This window comes from Lactuca virosa, chromosome 6 (genome assembly GCF_052849685.1).
Source record: "Lactuca virosa cultivar CGN04683 chromosome 6, Lactuca_virosa_CGN04683_v6, whole genome shotgun sequence".
Taxonomy (NCBI): Eukaryota; Viridiplantae; Streptophyta; class Magnoliopsida; order Asterales; family Asteraceae; genus Lactuca; species Lactuca virosa.
The window spans coordinates 121674126-121690104 of NC_136431.1; the positions used below are offsets into that span (position 1 = coordinate 121674126).

Sequence of the window (15979 nt, forward strand, 5' to 3'; positions counted from 1 at the left end):
GCTCAACTCTAGCGTCTGTAACATAAGCTAGGAACCCAGAACAACCCTGCTGCATATATCTCCTGCCTCTCACAGCTGAACAGAGAGTCAGTCCATGTGAATCTCTCTCGCTAGGAATAACCAGTTCTCCCCCACTTGCGGTTCGAACTCTCACCAACTTCCACTCGCAATCAATCATGGCCCCATTAGGTCCCAACCAATCCATCCTGATGATAACCTTCGATCCTCTCAGGAGAATCGAAACCAAATCAATAGAGTATATCTCACTAAACAGATTCAAGACACACCCACAATCTCAACCTTTTGAGGGAAATCCAAAGTTCCGGGAGCATCACAAAACTTCTTACTAAGTGCAAGAGATACAAAGGATCGGGTAGCACCCGAATCAAACTGAACATGAGCGGTTATACCATTAACCAAAAATATCCATATACAAGATCAAAGTAATCATAAGCATAAACAAAGAAAGCAATAAAAGATAGATATAAATCACATACCAATAACAACATCCAGCATTGCACGGGCCTCATCGTTGGTCAGTTGAAATGCCATGATCGTCACCACAGGAGCCTCCGCCTTGCCCTGGCGGCCATCAGTAATCCTCAATGTGGATGGCGCAGGCTCCGCCACAACTCCCCCTGAAAATCTAGGACAATAGACCTTTTTATGGCCGGTCTGATTGCAATGAAAGCAAACCAGAGCACTCCTAGGGCAATCCCTACTCATGTGGCCCGACTGACCACAACCAAAACATATTGAACCGAAACTTGACACGCCCCACCATGTGGCTTGCCGCACTTACCGTAGCGGCTATGACCCTACGAGCCACTGACATGTGAATCAGAAGCCTTGGGCCTCTTAGTCTGGTCCACCGCTGTTTGTACCAGCTCCGTCTTCCGCTTCGACCGAAGATCCAACTCGATCTCCCGCTCACGGGCCTTCTCGATCATATCATTCAAGGTCTCGCGCCCCGAAAAGCTCATGAACTCCCTAAATATCCTCTCTCAACATGTCATGGTATCGCGTCTTCTTCATCTCCTCATCCGTAGCATACTGCGGGACCAACAAATCCCTCTCCCCGAATTTGGTGGTGATTTCCGCCACAGTCTCAGTAGTCTGGCGAAGGTCCTGGAACTCCCTCGTCAGCTGTTGTGCCTCGATAGCTGGTGCAAACTCCCTCTGGAACCCATAACAAAATCCTCCCAGGTCATGACTGCCACTGCCGCAGACCCTACTGCTCAGCTAACCTCCTCCCACCAGTCTCGTGCTCGGTCCCTCAGCAGACAGGATGCAAATCCCACCTTTTCCCCCTTAAGGAAAAAAACTCCTCCGCTGAGCATTCTCCATGTCAACAATCCAACGTCGGCTAGCGATGGGGTCCTTAGCCCCAAAGAACTCAGGAGCTCCACATGCCTTGAACTCCCGGAATGAGGGAGCTCGAGCTCCTATCTGATCTGCAAAAATCTCAGCTCGAAAGTTCTTGAGCTTCTCATCCATCAACTCCAAAATCCCCTCCTTGACGGTACCGAACAACACAAGAGTAACATTCAAGATACCGCGAGTAACCTCAACCAGAATGAACTTGCGTAAACACTCATCAATCGGTTTTGTTTCGGATCCAGAACCTGAACCAGAACCTGAGTTAGAAACTTCTCGAGAAATCATCACCATCCTATAAACTGAAACACAACATATAAACAATCATCATAGGACTCGAGGGGATTCCTCTACTCAGGCCTCCTTAGAGTTTCCAGGTCTGCTCTTGTCTCAGGTACATGTCTCGTGCTTCTAGTAGTACGGGCCCAATACTACCTTTCACACCTACATGTACCTTCCTCAAGGTCAGTCCTGATTCCTCTAAGTCACCACACTAAAACCATATACCAATCCTATGTTATATAGCATACATATCATACACTCTCCTTGGACGTGTCAACTCCCACCACTCGCAATACCAAGGACCTCAATCAACACCGCTAAATGCCTTAAGCATGCAAGTTTTACACAAATTAGGATCACATAGACTGTCAAATGATGATTCTACCCTAAGTCCACAACCAAACAAGGAACAGGAAATGAGGTCAAATCGATCATTCTAGGGCTATACAATCCTATTCATATACAACTTTCAAATCATACACTCAACAATTAATTGAGCCAATATAAATTCCAAGTAATACATAGCATCAAGTTCCACTAGGATATATGGCATCACACAAGTCAGGCAATTCTATCATATGATTCCTGAAGGTATCCTTAGCCCTAATCTAGCATGCAATTCTAATATCAAGCATACTACTCATAATACATAGGTATGGGTAATTTGGGAACCACTTACTTGAGCTCGAGTGATTGCATGCATCGCACTCCTTCTTCTTCATAAAAATATTTTTAGAAGTTTAACTTCATTTTTCTTAAGAAAAATTATCATTTCCTCAGTTTGTGTTCTGACGCACCCAAAAGTGTGTCTGAATCCCTCAAACCAAGGTTCTGATACCAACTTGTAACATACTGAAAACAGTAATAAACATTTTCATATAAAAGTTCATCAAATCATTCATTAATTGTTCAAAATAAACACCAAGTCATCATATTCAAAATATCATAGTACAATTAATTCAAATGCGGAAATCATGAGGGGGGGATGTGCCATCACGCCGGGATCTTCCCTTTCGAACCGGAAGTACCTGCAATCATAAACATAAACTGTAAGCACAAAGTTAGTGAGTTTCCCAAAGTACCATATACCAATCATACAATGGGCTTAACCCTGGGGTAAATCCAACCCGATATACAGATATGGGCCCTACCCTGGAGCCTTGCCCTGTGTATATTTCAACCCGATCAACATATATGGTCCCCGTCCGGGGGTGTATCTCAACCCGATCATATAGTAGTGGGCCCTGCCATGGGTATATTTCAACCTTAAAATATGATAGTGGGCCCCACCCTGGGGTGTATTTTAGCCCAGCCTACAATCCAATATACATCACATAATGGCAATCATCCTAAGTAATACAATAATGGGTCGGCATTGGTGCCTTCGACCCATGGATACAGTGAGAAAACTCACCTCCAAAGAAGATAACCATGCCACACACTCGAGCTGCTACTAATATGGCTCCTCACACTAAAGATATCCCAAAGAAAATAGCCATAATTAATAATCCGACTTTTATTCCATAATAGATGGTCCAACCAATTCCATATCCTAAATTGCAGCAAAAAGGTCATTTGTCCTTCCCATTCGGCCCAAATTCTGAAAAGTCCAACACTAATGATTCAAAGCTCAAAAGGATGGCCCAATTGTTGGAAGTAGGTTGTACGTCACACGTACCAACTTGTACGTCCCGCGTACACGATCAATGCGAAGGGAATCGGGGTCAAGGTGCAGTACGTGTAGCATACTCGGTTTTACGCCCAACGTACGCACCCTAAAGCGAAAACTCCCATTAAGGTCTCAATGCTTTAAGACCTTACATCCAAACTTCATATATGAGCTTATTTAGACCTCTAAGGCCATAAAGTTACACACTTTATGCCTTTGCATGGCTACAAGGAGCCCAACACTAAGAACCTAACTTGCTCCATCCTTTTTTGCACCATAACTCTTGCATGGGGACAAATCAAGATCCAAGCTTGCATTTTTATGACTTAAAACTCCCTAGAATGACTAAAATGACTACTTAAAGGCATTGTAGTACCTTATACTCACAAAGGCCTAGGTTTTGGGACAAAAGAGAAGAAATTCTAAGCTTAACCAAGATCTAGAATAACATGATCCAAGTTTGGAGCTTTATAACTCCAAATGGTGCACAATGAAGAGAAAATGTTGGATCCAAAGTCTTGAAAGCAAAGCCACTTGCTTGATGATCTTCCTTCACAACCAAGAAAGCCCACAATTCACTCCAAATTGTCTACGCCCTACGTACCAGCGTATGCTCAACGTACATGCACGGGGCCAGGTACGCCTGGCTTACCAAGGTGTACGCCCTCGTACTCATGATGCACCCAATATTATGAATATGCCATAAAGAGCCACTTTGCACAATACTCATTTACTAAGGGTATAAAGGGTAAATACCTAGAAGAACAAGATGTTACAGTGGAAATCAACACCCACTTCCGCTCAAGCCCTATTGGAGCTAACAAACCTGAATTCACTTTTATGTAATCATATTTTCCTGTAGGGGCTGGACAAATTTCACTATGTGCTAAGCCCAGATGGCAATTTCATAGTAGAGTCAGCTAGGAGACTTGTGGATTCAAAAGTCACTTGTAGATGTGGTGATACGATAGAGTGGATAATGTAACAATTGCGAAAATTGTTACCGACCGTTAATAGCCAAAAGTAACAAATGTCAAGTATAATAGAGTTAATTCGTAATATTTATCAAACTATGACAAAAATACAAGTTTCGTATTATGATGAAATGGAAAAATCAACCAAATCATCCATGAATCGTAAATATTAGTGCACTGAAACGTATATATATATATATATATATATATATATATATATATATATATATATATATATGTATATATATATATATATATATATATATATATATTACATATTTGAAAGTACAAGTCGAAATGATCCCAAAAATATAAATTTTATAGAAATCTGACTTCGTATGAATTAGTTATGAATTTTAGAATGTATAAAAATCAACTGCGCACACAAAATTTCAATGTCAAAAAACTACGAAGATAATGGTTAACTTTTAGCTAGAGTCACCAAAAGGTGAATCGTAGTACTCCTCGAGATAAGAATTTGAGAAAAAGAACGCAAAATCGGAGTCCATATGAGAGACATATGAATTTTGCAAAATCATTTAAATCATATAAAAATTAGAGCTAAAAATAAAATCAGAATTAGCCAATGCAACCTAAAAGAAAGTTGTAGTACTTGTCCATAGCTACACATAGATATAAAGAACATCAAAAATGGAGCTCGTATGAGGAAGTTATGGATTTTACATATTCAACGTTTTGCGAAGCGCGCAATATGCGTCGGGTGTGCAACGCACACTTCCAAAGGCTTCTAGATGGCCATGTGGACCACCATAAAGTTGACACGTGGCACCCCAAACACTATTTATTTGCGCAACGCGCACTCTCAAAATTTCGCGTGTATAAGGTCGCAGCCTGCTTCCCTTTTTCTCACATCTACTTCCTTCGTTTCTCTCGTTTTTCTACGAGATTTCTCCATAAAAACCTTAGAAACTTATATATTTGTATTTTAGTAATATATTATTATAATTTCGATTCCTGTCGATCCTGAGCGCCTCCCGAGTTCCGGACTTCCGAATTCTTCCCTACGTCAACGGTTACACGCTTCAAGGGTGAGTTTACGACCCCATTTTCCAAGTCTTTCCTGGGGGGAGGGGGATTACATATTTAGAACACAACTTTACATAGTTATTACTAACTATAGTTGGATAATTATGCTCATAACATTAGGATGATATTGTGCGACATCCCGGAATTTAGGGCATAGATTTTAAACGACTAAATTACCGTAAATCTGTTTGTAATTTAACTCATTCAGTTTTAGTGCATATAAATTAAAATAAATAAGTTCAATTCAATTATGATATGATGTCAGATGATATTTTACTTCAAAACGTGTAAACTGACAACCAAATCAAACCGCTCAACTGCAGCGCTGATTAATGTGTCTGAAAATCTGAAATTTTGCACTAAGTAGTTTTGAGCAAAACAAACATTAAAATATTATAGTACATGTTCCCCTGTTTCCGAAAATATAAAGAACGTCCAAAACGGAGTTCGTATGTGAAAGATACGACCGTTTTAAGAAAACAGACAGTAAAACACTGGTTTTCTTTAATCGCGTAAAACCGAATCCATCCGTTGAGGCACTTACACTTTGCCGACGGGATTTCCGAGAACGTTTTCGGAATCAGACTATACTCTATTATTTAGTTTCACACTCAAAATATTTTTAACAAAAATATTTACAAAAGTCGCGAAAATGAACACCGCGAGTCGTTAAGACGCGAAACTTCAAACGCAATTTTCCGGAGTTCCGTAACTCCAAAAATTAATCTGTTTCATATTCCGGAATCCTTTAATTAAACTCTACCTAACGACACTTTCGGAAAAATTTCTCGACATTCGGATCCCGATACACCAAAATAAATTAACTTTTGGGCATTTAATGGATGTATGACATCATGTGGGACCCACATGGCTTACCTAGGCATAGAAGCCAGCCAATTGATCCCTCCTTGGCCTTGCCCACATGGGATAGAGCCCTCCCTCTTCTTTCTTACACTCCACATCCATTTGTACAAAGTATGGCTTAGGTTTGAATGACTTACACTTGATTGAGTATGGGAATTCTTGAAACTATTCTAAGTATAAATAAGAGCTCCTAGCAAGCCATTAAACTCACAATCTTCAGCCATCTCTTCCTCTCTCAAATCTCGATCTCTCCACTCTCCCTCTTTCTTGAGTTAGAAAAATTCCACCAACATCACCACCTTATTCCACCACCATAATTTACCTTGTAACACCCTCGTTTGATCGAAAATCACACCCAAACACCACCTCCTTCCAACTTCACTCTCTTCCATCCTTTCTCTTGTCAATTTCTGCCAAGAAACACAAAGGAAAACGGGCAGCAACACTACACCGGCACCCCACTGCATGCTGTTGTCAAGGATCGCCGGCCACCACCACCTCCATCATTAACCTCCCTATTCCCTCATCCACCATGAGCCTCCTTTCTCCTTTTTGTTTCATTATATGTGAGTCTAGTTGCAAACCAAGAACAAGTGTGGTGTGGTTGTTTTTTTTATATAATAACCCATGCACATGAACATGGTATCACAATAAGTTATATCACCCAAACTCATTTATGTCCCTCATACTTGGTCCCTGTGATGTACGATTCTTGTTGAAGAAATATAATATTTTTTTTGTTGTTATGATCCTTGCTAAATACCGCCATGCACAATAAGTTTATCAAAAACCAAATAAAGGGATCATTTTTTTGGTTTGTGTCTTTGTGTTTCATTATTGTTCTGATGTTTCTGTGATTATCAAGTTTCATGTCAAATAAAAATATTGTTCATTTATTTTATTTTGGTTCTAGGTCTCCTGTGTGTCTTGTATACAACCTAAGAAACCAAGGAAAATGTTGTTTAGTTTTGGTATTAAAAAGCTCATGCAGAGGATTTCCTCTTTGTTCACAATAAACCTCAGAGGATTTCCTCTTTGTTCACAATTAACTCGGAAGATCCTTACCGTTTGTTTTTGTTGTGCGCTTAGTCCCTGTCTTAACTAAAAAGACTATTTTGCCACTGATTTTATAAGTTATTTAAATAAACACACCCCCAACCCCACTTCCACCTCACCTTACCATACCTTACTTACCTCACCACTACTAGAAAACAGACCTTTAATGACGCGTTTTTTACAACACGCACTAATTAATGATACGCAAAAGGGTGTGCCCTAGAATAATGCCAGATCTTTAGAAATTTGAAGAATTTAGGACGTGCATTTATGCGTGCCCTAAAGTTAGTGTCTCACAAAAAAAAACACGGATGACGCTTATTATAAAATGCGTGTCATCTGCATGTCGTTTTATAATTTCCTAATGAAACACGCGTTTTTAGTCATGGGGAAATGGCATCCCAAAAATTAAACCCCCCTCCTATTTGCTCCTCTCTCAGTCTCCCTTGTTCCCTCTACTGATGCCTCCACCTTCTTCCATTGATGCTAATCTTTGAATTAGCTAGAAAAAAATCCTAGGGCCTTCGAGGGTGTTTGGTTTAACTTCTAAAATGACTTTTGACTTTTCTTTTAGAAAAAGTCAAAAAGATGTTTGGGAAGATGAGAATGACTTTTGAAAATGACTTTTCCAATAGAGTAAATTTGGTCTTTTTGAAAAGTCACGAAATCATGATTTTTCCAACTTTTCAAGAGTGTTAAACATTAAAATTACTTTTATATCTCCATCTACCCCCAATAAATATGTAAACATGTCATTTTTAGTCATTTTGCATGTAAAAATTAAACCAAATACTTTAATTTTTGATTTTTTCTCTTCAAAAGCTAATCCAAACACATTTTACAAAACAACTTTTGTAAAAAGTACTTTTGCAAAAATCCAAACACATTTTAAAAAAAGGACTTTTGCCAAACACCTTCTTCGTCTTCACCTACATCCAGCACCTCCGACCCTTCTTCGTTCGTCCAACACAACTCGGGTTTTAATCTGCAAGAAAACCTCCAACTACATCCTCTACATGAAAAAAAACCCTAATTGGCAGCCACATGTTGACGTCAGGTACCCTTGAGATGAAAGCCTCATTTTGATGTAGAGATCCCCTTGGGCTCTTATGTTAGGGCCGATTTCTCATACATTTAGTTCTTACATCCCCTCTCCAAACCCTTAGCATCCCAAAATAACCCTAATCTTCCGTTCGTTCGTCTTAGCGGCTAGAGAGGGAGTTGTTCAAGTTTTTGTGTAGAGCTGTCGGATTTTTGAGTCACCGTCGAGGGAGAAGACGGAAGAGGACCTCAAGAAAAACTTTTCTCCAGCCTAAGGTATCGATTCCTGTTCTTTTCTTCTCCTTCTTTTTTGTTTTTTACGTCAAGCACCACCTACCGTCGTGGCCGACAGCCTAGGCTACCGACGTGTTTCTCTACCACCACCCACAACCATTAGGTGGTTGGGGTTGTATGTGTGGTTGTTGTTCATAGTTACCGAATTCGCTCAGATGGCCACGAACCTGTACCGACTCGTTTCGTACCCAATCGTGGTACGAAAGTGTTCCAAACGATTCCCGGATCGCAAATCGGTACTGTGTCGAGATAGTTCCAATTGGTACCCTAAACGAGTTTGATTCAGTAATCCAATAGTTCCAAAACGCGATTCTGGGTTTAATTTCTGAAATTAGTATGCCGATTTCTGATTTTGGAATGCCGATTTTGGAATGACAGGAAACTGCCGACTCTTCCACAGCGAATCTTATAGACTCTTAATTCTTCTGATTCATTTAACTATCTTACACACTAATGTTCAATTTCTTATTCCGACTACTATAAATTTGTATATAATACTCAATTTTTAAATCATCTTCTACAATAATTGTTTGTGTAGTCTGTACTACTTTTCCAACTTTCGATTTCTATAGAGTCTAGCACGCACCACAACACCACTAACATGTATATACTCAATTTGGTTCTTATTTGATGTTTATAGTTGTAATTTGTTCCGGGTCCACTTTTATGTTTAAATGCATTTGTTTACTTTATGGAGATTTCAAGAAGTGTGCTTTTTGGTTTTGCCATCTGAAGTGTGGTAAAAGAAACAACCATAAATTATGTTTTCAACTTTGAGCAGTGGGTATCAATGTATCATAACATGAAAGGAGATTTAGTAATCAAATAAGAAACTGGTGTGGTAGATGTCAAACCAAAACTCAAAGTTTAGCCTACAATTCGTGAATCAATTAGAAAATGAAAAAAATGAAAAACAAAACCCACCTTAATCAACGCTTTGTCTTTGCTAACACCATGAAATGGTAAAACGTAAGTCATTCAAGTGATTCTTGCTTTTAGCAGTTGCATATATCAGATGTTGCTATTTGTGATTATTACGACTTAAACTAATAATTCTTAACCTCCTTCTGGTACAAATAATTCTATGTTTTCCATTAATATTGTACCTCTCAAATACCATTATGTGGCTCTTAAGGGTATAAAAGAGGAAATTTGGTAAGACCATTTATGTGGCCCTTAAGCAGGGGCGGACCTAGGGGTGGTCCACGGTGGCACCGGCAACCCCTAACTTTTTCGGCCGCAGTGGAAAAATTTTCGACAATTTTCAAAATTTTTATTTTTTCTACTACCGTGCAACCCCTACTGTAAAATCCTGCGTCCGCCCCTGCCCTTAAGGGTATAAAAGAGGAAATTTGGTGAGTTACTTTAGTGATATCTTTACGGACATTAATTACATAACATGTTTTACTTGATGTTTTTTTTTCTGAATACAGATCTTGGTGGAAGTCATTGACAATGGTGGTGGATGTAGAAACAATGTTCAAGAAAAAGGGTTTGCTAAAAATGAGTCAACAGGACTTGTAGAGCCTTCTAAAACTAACTATCCAGTTCTTTCATCAAACAAGAGTCTTCCAAAAAACAACAATTCAGAATTGTCACAACTTCAGAATTTGTCTTCTACAATCAAAGAATCAGAAGATAAAACACAGCCCCAAACAGACACCTGTCAGTGTTGGTGTTAGTACACGTGGCTCTTCTGGTGGCCTAACTGGCTTGCTGAATTTTGGAAACACTTGCTTTATGAATAGTGCTATTCAGTGTCTTGTTCATACACCAGAATTTGCTAGATATTTTAGAGAAGATTATAACCAATAGATCAACTGGCATAACCCTTTAGGAATGGTGGTAAGTTTTAACAGAAACTATTATTTATTATTTTGTTTTTTTATAATACTGGTTTTGTAATTTGTAGGGTGAGTTAGCTTTAGCATTTGGTGAGTTACTGAGGAAGTTATGGGCACCAGGAAGGACTCCATTTGCTCCAAGGCAATTCAAAGCAAAGCTTGCTCATTTTGCACCACAATTTAGTGGATACAATCAGCATGATTCTCAGGTTTGTTATTTGTTTCATTTAGCATTTAATGATATATATATATATATATATATATATATATATATATATATATTGTTTGATGGATTACATGAAGATCTAAACCGTGTGAACACAAGCCTTACATAAAATCCAGAGATGCAGATGGTCGACCTGATGAAGAAGTTATTGATGAATATTGGGCCAATCACATTTCTCGAAATGATTCAATAATTGTGGATGTCTGCCAAGTAAGCATCATCAATCATCAATTTTCATTCAACACGTGTTATAAAAGATAATTTGATGGGTTTGTTTTTTTGTTGAACAGGGTCAATATAAGTCAACTTTGGTTTGTCCTGTATGTGAGAAGATCTCGGTTACATTCAACTCATTTATGTATCTCTCATTGCCACTTCAATCAACCACCACCCGAACAATGAGTGTCACAGTATTCAGCTGTGATGGAAGTGCAGTGCCCACCACTGTAACTGTAACTGTACCCAACCAGGGTTGTTGTAGGGACTTGATTCAAGCACTTTCCATTTCTTGTTCTTTAAAAAACAGTGAAAAAGTCTTCCTAGTTGAGGTGAAAAACATATTACATTTATTTGTTTAATTGTTTTTTCAGCATATGAATTAAATTAAATTAAATCAAGGTGGGTTTTGTTTTTCACAGATATGGAATCACTTAATTCACCGGTTTCTGGAAGATCCTCTCATGTCATTATCCTCCATAAAAGACGATGATCATCTCAGTGCTTATAAGATCCCCAAATCCATGAAAAATACCAAATTTCTCCTGTTGATACATCGTCGCCAAGAGCTGTAAGTTCATTTTCATGATTTTATCCATAAATTTATTTTTCTAATTATCTTTTTATATAATATAGTTCAACGCATAGAGTTGGATAAACCTGTGGTAGATGATACGATTGGGATTGATGAAAAGGATTCAGATGATGAAGATATTGAATCAAGTGGTGAATATTACCAAAATAGTGTATGTATGTTGTTATGGAGCTTAACAGGCAAACCTTTCCACACACCGACATTCATTCATTTATATTTCCATCAATCAATCAATCAATCAATTCATCCTTATGTGCATATGGTTACTTACGTATGCATATGGTTACTTACGTATACTATTGATATATGTTAACAATATTGCATAGACTTAAATTGTGTCTGTGACTTTATGTACAACAGAGCACTTCAGTGAATATCATAGTAGGATCTTGTTTCTGGGTTGAAGACCCAGACAAAACATGGATTGATGGGCAGGTTACAAAATTACTGGTCAAGAAGCAGAAATCGAGACTCCTGACCTAAAAAAGGTTTGTACTTCACATTTTATTTTTAAAAACTATACTTTCATCTTACTCTTAATGAATGATTGTTTAAAACATGAGTGCTTTTTCATGATTTCTCTTTTAGGTTGTTGCTAAATTATCAAAAGTGTCCAAAGGATACAGAAGCTCCTGCTGGTGGTGTTGATGAAATGACAAAACCATATTATTTACATGAGCCAGGAGTCTTGCAGAACATAAGAAGCAAATATGAACTCAGTGAAATTGATGTAAGTTTCCTTATTCATGTTAAAATTAAAACCTAACTAAGATTGCTTTGTTTCTTTACATGTTTCAAATGGTGACAGACTTACACTGGCAATATTCTAACTGCAATCAATCTGTTCCAAAAGTTACCTCATTCGTATAATAGTCATATGATGGATGAATACAAAGGAGCACCTTTTAGAGAACTGAGTCCCCATGTTGTTGCAGTTGCTGATGTCTCTTATAGGTCATTCTTGTTTTATGAATAAGTTACCAATAGCTTCATCATCAAAGCTAATATCTAATTCCAATCAATGGGAATAATATACAGGGCTATTATCAATGAGGGAAAGAGCAATTCCATTTTGGTGATTGGGGAAAGTGGAGCAGGTAAATTAATACAACATTTCAAATCACATTGATTGATTTTTCTAATTAAAGAATTGTTAAATTAATACTTTATTTCAGCTATCTTTTTATTTTTATTTGTATATTAGATCATATTATTTTGATTATTCAACTATTTTATATATTTATAAAAATCGTACTCCATTGATGAGGTTACACTACTTCTGATGCAACGTTCCAGAGAAGCATTGCCTAGATTTTCTACAGAGCATACTCAGGGAAAAGCCTTGCTCAACATTATTGTGCGAATATCACTTACAACACTCATTTCATATCCTGGAGAAACTGATTTACAGGTATCCTATACATATTGTTCACTAACCTTTTAGTCTTTCATGCAAGTTTCCCTTATATTCATAGATGTAAATATTTAATATATACATATCTATGTGGACAACGTTGTTCTTGATCAAGATTTAGGATTGATATTGAAGCTAACAGACATGATGATTGGTTGGATACATGAAGAGTTTCAGAGCTTCTTAGGATAGCTTAATGATGAGTTACTTAAACAAGAAGGTGCCCCTTTATAGTAATGTAGTATTAATTTATATAGTTAGGGAAAACCTCTTAATAACAATGTACAATCATATTCTTTTAATATCAATGTATTACAATTTTTTTGACATGATGTTATTGAATGAAATTGATTGTTTTGGTATATATTTGTTTCTATATTTTTGTATTATGCGTAAAAGAGTATCGAAAAGGCACGTTGTATATGCATATTGTAAATGGTTGCTGAAGTTTATGACACGCAAATGCGTGTCATCTTCATTTATGACAGGGGCTATAATGATACGCATTGCGTGTCCTAAACGCGCGTCGTAAGGTTACGACACGCAAATGCGTATCGTCTTCCTTTATGACAGGGCCTTCATTGATACGCATTGCGTGTCATAAATGAGCGTCGTAAATGCGTGTCGTAACTGCGCGTCGTCTATAAACGACGCGCAAAAGCGTGTCGTCTCTCGTTATGACAGGGCCTTCCTTGACACGCATTTGCACGTCGTCTGAGCGTTTTACGACACACATTGCGTGTCGTAAAATGCTGTTTTTCTAGTAGTGCACCTTATTTAAATAAATTAAAAAATCAAGGGCAAAATAGTATTTTTAAGTAAAACAGTGACCAAGAGCGTAACAAAATCAAACTGTAGGGACCTTCCGAGTTTTAATTTCTCTTATTAAAAGTCATGTATTGTTAATTGGTTTTCATATAAAAAAAAAACATTCCTTTCTAATATTTATAACCCACCGTTTATTTTTGTTGTTATTTTGTTTGTTTCGTGTGTCGACGATCGCAAATGATCCAACCAAAACCTGTTTTCATTTTTTTTAACACTTCGTTCATGCATACATTCACAGGGAATGAAACCATTTAAAACTCAAACTTCCTTTTTCCAAATTAATTGTTTTAACCCAATTTCAAAAATACTTACAAAACTAGTCCTAAGCATCTAAACTTCATATTAAAATGTACAAAACCTACCCTATGGTGGAAAATCCTTTCAATTGAATCCAAAATTCTAATATAAAATTTAATAAAGTTATTTTAAATGATATTGATAAATTTTATATACCTTAGATTATTAAATTTTAAAAAAATTATTAAAAAAATTTTAATTTAAATAAATTTTTAAATTCAAATTTTGGAAGATATTAAATTTTATTTTTAGATAAAATTTATTTAAATAAACTTTAATTTAAATAAATTTTAGATTAACAAAATTTCGAAAAATTATTCAATAAATCATTATACTTAGTCAAAATATCAAATCACTCCTAACTATTAATGTATATCGAAATCTTCTAGGAAATCGAATTAATCTCGGAAATTACGACTTCACGACAACACGTCCCGGACTTCGCATAAATCCTCGAAAACCAATCGTTAATCGCACACTAAGGTGAGTATTACGGCCCTATTTTGTATTTACTTATTTTGGGGGAGAATACATGTACTAAGTATTATAAATTATACAAAAATGTTATTACAATCCATTTTAACTACTTACGGTACGAGGAATCTGGTTTGAAGGGCCGCATAGGGTTGTTGGATTTCAAAACAACTTAAATGTCAAAATGGTCCTGCCCTCCAGTGTTTCATGTCTGGCCCATGTCTGTGCATAGTAGTTGAAAAGTATTGTTCAACACTTATATATATTATAAGTAAACAATATCGTTTTAAACTTCGATATCCTAGTACGTTATGTTGTTAGAATTATACGACTATTAAAATAACATATGCCTTTTTCTATAGAGTTTATAAAAGAAACATACTTCGTTATAGGAGTTAGTGCCTTATAATTTACACACATGTTAAACATACTCGGCTTTTATAAACTTGATGCCATGAAATAACATATGCCTTTTACTATAGAGTTTATAAACATATTTCGATATAAAAGTTAGTGCATTTTACTTTACACACATGGAAAACATACTCGACTTTTATAAACTTGATGTCATGAAATTCATTACGCCTAGAACTTACCCACAAGTAAGTTAGGGCTAAGAGTTATTCACAAACTTTTTAGTTCAGGGCTTTTTAGTGAGACACTACGTTATTCATTGGCTGAGTCTAAACACTTAGCATACCCAAACTATTATAATCGTTAATCTTCGGAGCGAGATATATATGTATAGATCTATAAGAGGTTGACATCCTCACATGCGGTTGCTAGCTACAACCTCGACTGATCAATCGAAGCGGGTGATAGGTGTCTACAATTTTTACTACAACGTCCAATGAAGCGTTTTAGTCGGGTACATTCAATTCATATATCTCGATTATATGACTCGCTATAAACATTAACTTGAATATCTCTCTCTCTCTCTCTCTCTCTCTCTTACTACCATTTCTAAACTTGGTCGTTTAAAAATCGTTTTAAGCATGAAATTATTTATGTCAGGACACTGTTTAGATTTTTCAAAGCTTATTTAAATATGGTTTACTCATAAAGAAAACACTTTTTGAAATGCTTTTAAAAGTATTCTTACAGCAGCTAGCAGAAAACCTGTGACTCTCACCAACCTTGTGTTGACCCTCAAAACTATATGTATTCTCAAGAAATCATTAATCAAGAAAATTCAGACAACGAATAATCAGGGATCTCAGGCAATTTAGTTTACTACTTTTATTATGTCCGCCTACCTATTTAAGGCAATTTATATGTTAATACTATTATCTGTAAGAACCCTGTATTGAAACATAATGATGGAATACAAATGTTGTTTTGTTTGTTGTTATACTTGTGTTGTATAATCAGTTTATCTGTGATCCATGAACTTAGTCGCACAACCCGACATATTCCGCCGCCTCGACCGGGGGTGTGACAGATTGGTATCAAAGCTAAGTTGGCTATAGTGAACCCGTATC

General features: G+C 36.9%; 1 pseudogene across 1 annotated transcript in view; it reads left to right on the plus strand.

The window, feature by feature from the left end:
* LOC145121913 (ubiquitin carboxyl-terminal hydrolase 5-like) overlaps positions 1 to 13228 on the plus strand; it is a 31784-nt pseudogene extending 18556 nt beyond the window's left edge. Inside the window, exons 2-12 of the transcript XR_013714608.1 lie at positions 10038 to 10449; positions 10517 to 10884; positions 10965 to 11222; positions 11313 to 11461; positions 11527 to 11636; positions 11846 to 11973; positions 12074 to 12215; positions 12294 to 12439; positions 12524 to 12582; positions 12782 to 12896; positions 13015 to 13228. The product of XR_013714608.1 is annotated as a ubiquitin carboxyl-terminal hydrolase 5-like (transcript). The remainder of the gene's footprint in view (positions 1 to 10037; positions 10450 to 10516; positions 10885 to 10964; positions 11223 to 11312; positions 11462 to 11526; positions 11637 to 11845; positions 11974 to 12073; positions 12216 to 12293; positions 12440 to 12523; positions 12583 to 12781; positions 12897 to 13014) is intronic.
* Positions 13229 to 15979: the final 2751 nt, after the last annotated feature.